Here is a 6,143-nt window from a genome sequence, read left to right as displayed (position 1 = left end):
GGGGAGATTAAGCTTCTGTGTTGTATATAAGGCACGTGCCCACTTCACATATATATGCATTTCAATAAACAGCTATGGGATGCTTACTATGAACCAAGCACTCCTCTAAGCCTTTGGAGACAAAGATTAATATGATCCTGTCCCTAAACTTGCAGTATTTCCACATAATTAATTAAGCATACTAATAGGAGAAATTAAAATATAAAAATAACCAGCTCAATATTTCCATATAAAAAGTTGTAAATTTACAAAAACATCAGGATACAGACCAACAAATTACATCACCAATGGATATGCTAAGGCAAAATTTTTCTTGAGCAAAAAACATAGGACTAAGTTTACACCATAATAGGTAAATTGACTGCAGGTTAGCATTAAACACTTATTATGTTTATATAATAAAAATGTGTTGAAGTTTCAGTAGGTGAAAACAAATTTAATGTCCTTGGCAGTCAGGAGAATATGCATGAAGAGTTGGTGAATTGCCTCTCTCACTTCTTAAAACCTCTGCCTATAGATTCTCTGAAGGTTTTACAAATGGCTAAATCCACTGGGACACTGCATTTGGTTTTCTCAGATGTATTCACTCCTTAAGGAGTCATAGTTTGTAATAAAATCATTCCAAATATTTTTTAAAAATGAGAGTGAGGACCACGTGCAATTCTCTGTAAAGCTGAGGAAAAAAAATGCTCTCACTTTAGATAACTTATCAAACATTCTAAAACTGAAAATAATTTAGTTCAGGATTTTACACCCAACATCCCAGATGCCTGCACAGTTGGAAAAGTGGGGCTGGTCTGATTCTGGCACACAGTGGAGTTATTTATGAGACAAAATGCAATTTCCTTTCCCCTAAACTGCCCACAGATTGTACAGGGTCTGGAGAGACTGCCCATTAGGGATGGGCCTTTGTCATCCAAACAGGACAGTAAAATTAGCTGAGGAGGGAGATAGCCTGGTCAGAGCCTTCCCATCTCTCCACAGGGCAGGCAGTCCTAGCCTTTTCCATGAGAAGGTTTATTTTGTTGTTGTTTCCTTTCCAAGAAGACTTGAAATCATTGGGAGGCCGAGTGGATACCAAAGACTTCACGGGATGAGTTTGAACAAGGAGACAGGGAAAGAGGACACTGTGGAAGTGGAAGCATGTTCAGATCGGGGCTCAACCAGAGAGTCATTAAATGCTATTAGTGGGGTTTCTTCCCATGACTGGAGCTTTTTTGTTGCAGATACTTCCACCTTGGAGCAGCCTCAACATCCAGTACTCTAGCAGATCCGTTTAAGATGGGAGAAAAAGCAGGGTACGTGCTTTAGTCTGGGTATTTCTGTGGCATTTTGAGTTAGGGTCTTGGCACCACCTCACTGGCTCCAAGGGAGTCTCAAACTGTCTTAGGGACAAGACTCTGCTCCAGAGCCCCTTAGAAGAGGGCGAGAAAGTCAGACAGCCTCCCTGTGATGAGGCAAAGATTTATGCATCCTGGTTGGTATTCTGATTCCAGTGCAAGTGCTTTTGAAGGCTTGCTTCTAACAAATCAAGCTTTGGTGAATGCTGAACTCTTGACTCATAATGGAACTGATTACAGGTTGGAAGACCAATGGAAAACTCCCTGCAGTGGGTTGTATGTGTTTCCTGCCAAGAACGTCCAAGTCGTAACCTTAGGTACTTGTGAATGTGATTTTATTTGGAAAAAAAAAAAGTTCTTTGAAGATATAATAAATTTAAGGATCTCGAGATGACGTCATCTTAGATTCAGGATAGGCCCTAAATTGAATGACTAGTGTCCTTATAAGAAACAGACAATGACAAAACACAAAGACACAGGGGGAAAGGCCATGTGAAGATGGAGGCAGAGATTGGAATGGTGCATCTACAAGCCAAGGAACACCAAGGGTTGCTTGGCATCTGCCATCAGAAGCAAAGAGAGGCATGGAAGGGATTCTCAGAGCCTCCAGTTAGGGACCAACCCTGCAAATGCCTTGATTTCCGATATCTCAACTCTGGAAATGTGAAAGACTAAATTTCTATTGTTTGAAGCCATCCAGTGTATGGTGATTTGTTTTATCAGTCCTAGGAAAATAACACACATCACAATACAGATCCAAGGTGTAAGCGTGCTGTGTTGGGAGACTGCATTGGAACCCTATGGAAAGAGCCCTTTAGGAGCAAATTTGGGGAACGGCAGAGAGAACACAGGTTGGAGTCAGACAGAACTTGTTAGTTACTGCTGTGTGGACTTGGCGAGTCCTTCTAGGCTTTTGCCTCTTTGTGTGAGACCAGGAAGGCAGCCTAGGAATACAGGATAGTCAGATAGCATAAGCCAGGAATATATTAGAGTTTACCAACACTGGCTGCATGTTAATATCACCTGGAAGGTTTTCAAAATATTGTTGACAAGGCCTCACCTACAAATAATTAAATCAGAGTCTCTGGGACTAAGCCATGGGCACTGATAATCTTTTAAACTCCCTAGGCACCACCTCCTACCCACTGGCATAGCTATTATCAAAAACCAGAAAGTAACAAGTGTTGGCAAGGATGTGGAAAAATTGGAACCCTTGTGAATTGCTGGTGCAAAATAGTATGCCACTTCTTAAAGCAACAAAACAACATAGAATCACCATATGATCCAATGATCCCACTTCTAAGTATATACCCAAAAGAACTGAAAGCAAGAACTCAAACAGGTATCTGTACTCATGCTCATAGAATCATTATTCACAATAGCCGAAAAGTGGAAACAACCTTAATGTCCATCGTTGGATGAGTGGATAAACAAAATATGGTATATACACAGAATAAAATATTATTCAGCTTCAAAGAGGAAGGACACTGTGACACATGCCACAGCACGGATGAACCTTGAAGACACAATGCTAAGTAAAATAATACCAGCCATAAGAGGACAAATATTGTATGATTCTACTTACGTGAGGCACCTGCAATAATCAAATTTGTAGAAACAGTGGTGGTTTCCAAGGACTAAGGAAGAGAGGGAAGGAAAAAAAGGGTTAGCTTCTAATGGGTATAAAATTTTAGTTTTAGAACATGAAAAAGTTCTGGAGATAGGTAGTGGTGATGGTTAAATACAACCATGTATTTAATGCCATTGAATTGTACACTTGGAAGTGGTTAAATGTTAAATTTTTTGTTATGTATATTTTGACACAAATAAAAAAACAAAAAATGGATGTTAACACCTGTTGTGGTAATTATTTCACAACATATATAAATCAACCCATCATGCTGTATACCTTAAACTTACACAGTGATGTATATCAATAATTTCTTAATAAAACTAGGAGAAACACGCACACACGCACACACACACATGCACACACACGCACAAACCCTTTTTGGGCAATGCTGATAGGCAACATAATTGAGAAATAGGGATTAAACAGTGCCCAAGGTCTGAAGCAAAGGCAGGTCAGGCAAATTATGGAAGAGACCACCTTGGCAATGACCAGAGAGGATACTCTGGGAGACCCAGGACAGGGACTCGTGCCTGGGGCTGGGATGCTCAGAGTCAGTGGCAGGAACATAGTCACTGCAAGGGTGGGTCACCAAAGTCAAAGAAGGACGTCGTGCTAAATCAGAGTTCCTTCTCAGCACTCTGTATAGGGTAAAACTGGTCCCAACCAGGGGGCAAAACTGAGCTTGCAGGAGGGTGAAGGGGAAGGCACCAGACAGGTGACTCAGGAAATGGAGAGCCCAAAACCTGTCACAGTCTCAAGTCTGCTTTGTTTTGTTACCATCTCAACTCCATAGATGTTCTTCGCATACAGAGAAACCCTGTGACATCTCAACTCTTAACCTCGTGCGTAGACTCTCACTCTGAACATCAGGCTGAGAGAGGTCTGGGAGCCTGTAAGCCTTGCATAAGTCTGACAGCTCAGTCTATCGATCTATTTCCAGCACAGAGTGGGTTGCAGGGAAGAGTTGAGCAAGGGTGCGTGGGTGCCGGGTTGGGGCGTACATGAATAGATGCTGATTCTGTTCACTTCAGTTTCAGAGGAAGCTGGTTCTGACCTTGTCCCCGGGTTTGGGCATGCACTCTCCTTGCAATATGTGTACTCCCGGCACTGTGTTTGGACTTTCTTTTAAAAAGTGATAACAATACTGCCAAAAGCAAATGTCAGCCCTTTTGTGTGAAAATATTTCATCAGTTTTGTTAACAATGAAAGAAAATTTAGAATCTTCATTTTAGCTATTGTGCATATTTACTCTAACCTGGACCCATTTCTTCCCAGCATAACAGCTGCAGTCATGTTCGCTCTGGCCTTGCCTCTGCTCAGTTATGCTGTATCTGAGAGAGGATATAGCTCCTTAGCACACCTCATGAGGGAAACATGAGTGGGAAGCGGGGTGTCACCTGTCACATGCCATCCCTGTCACCTTCCCAATAGCATTTCATGCATAGAAGGAAAGTATTTCACCTCCCCTGTTTTAATGCAGTTATCAAGAACAACTCTTACCACTTTCTTCAAATAAATGAAAATGGAGGTGGGGCAGGGGGAAGGATGATACATAGCCTTCTTTGTTTCTGGGAACTTTACAGTTCCGTTTGTACATAGATGGGGTTTAATTTAGTTAGTTCTGTCCTCAGGGGTAGAACAAGAACAGACCAAGGCTGGTCCAGGTTTGAGGGCTGGGCAAGTGCTGACTCAGGTCCTGTGAGGGCTACCTTCTCCTTGTTTCAGTGTGGAACCAGACACCAGGATGTGCCAGATGAAGGGAACACAATGGTATAAGTAGATTTGGCTCCCAGGCCCCTTTGTTCTTCAGGAAGCATTCCCCAAATTTGGGGAATCTGTCCCCAGGTTTGGGCATGCACTCTCCTTGCAATATGTGCACTCCCAGCATTGCGTTTGGACTTTCTTCTTTTAAAAAGTGATAACAATACTGCCAAAAGCAAATGTCAGCCTTTGGTATGAAAAGATTTCATCAATTTTGTTAGCAATGAAAGACAATTTAGAGTCTTGCGGCCATGCAGAGAGAGGAATCCACCAGGTCAGAAGATCCCATATGTATGCGCACAGCCTTATACTTATACTTATAAAAGGGGATGGGTTGGGTGTGGGCTGCTGGGGTCTAGCAGCCTACATCACTCGGGCCTAATGTCCAGGTTCTAGATTTAGGATTTCTTGATGCATTGCAGCTATATTAAGGCCTGTGCTCCCCTTTGCTTCTTGTTGAGCCACAGGGTTTCCTTAGGACTTCAGTACTACTGGCTTGGCCATTGTCTATTGTGGTTGCAAAGAACAAATAATTCAACAAATAACTGACTCCAAATTCTTTGCCATTTCCACCAAAGGAATTTTTAGGTGAAGAGTAGCAATCTGTTACAGTAAACATCTCTGTGCAATGACCCCTGTGACAACATTTAGAGGCAAGGCTTGTTTGATGGTTAATTCAGAGTGATTCACATGTGATTCAGAGATCTGTCTTGATAAACCCTTGCTTCTTATGAGGACTATTTCACCCAGCAAGTCTGCCTATACCCCATAACACAGACTTTTTGAGTGACTGAAATAATCATGTCTGCCAGATGAAGCCTTGGCTTATGCTAGACAACACCTACAATTCTTTCTATCCACTTTGTCTTCTTTTCTAGATTCCATGCAGACCTTGGCCCATTTATGTAGCTTCTCACATTCTCCTGAATCAAGACTTCACCCTGTGGTTTTGATATTTTTTACCTCTTGGGTCATACTCATTCATATATTTATTAATTCACTTCTTCAAGAAACATGTATAAAGTATCTATTATTTATCAAGGAATGTTCTGGGCACTGAGAAAACAACAGAGATAAACGACACCATTTTTACTTCAAGGTGTTCACATTCTGGTTGGGAGAGTAGACAGAGAAACCTCTGACAGAGGTCTCCAGATATTTTCAAAACCAATTATGTCATATATCATTTTGAAATCACCTTCACTTTGAATGATGTTGTATCCAAGCTCTGAGATGACCTCCAATGTCCTCACCTCCTGATCTTTATCCTCTTATAAAGCCCCTTCCCATATTAAATCAGTGCAGGCTTGTGTGACCAGAATATAGCAGAAATGGCTTCTGAGGAGACTTAAAAGGTGTCATAGCTTCTACCTCAGTCTCTTGGATTGCTCATCAGCCAGCCACACACT

This window comes from Panthera uncia (genome assembly GCF_023721935.1).
Source record: "Panthera uncia isolate 11264 chromosome C1 unlocalized genomic scaffold, Puncia_PCG_1.0 HiC_scaffold_3, whole genome shotgun sequence".
Classification (NCBI taxonomy): domain Eukaryota; kingdom Metazoa; phylum Chordata; class Mammalia; order Carnivora; family Felidae; genus Panthera; species Panthera uncia.
The sequence above is the reverse complement of the archived record's forward strand: the minus strand, read 5'-3'. Positions refer to the sequence as shown.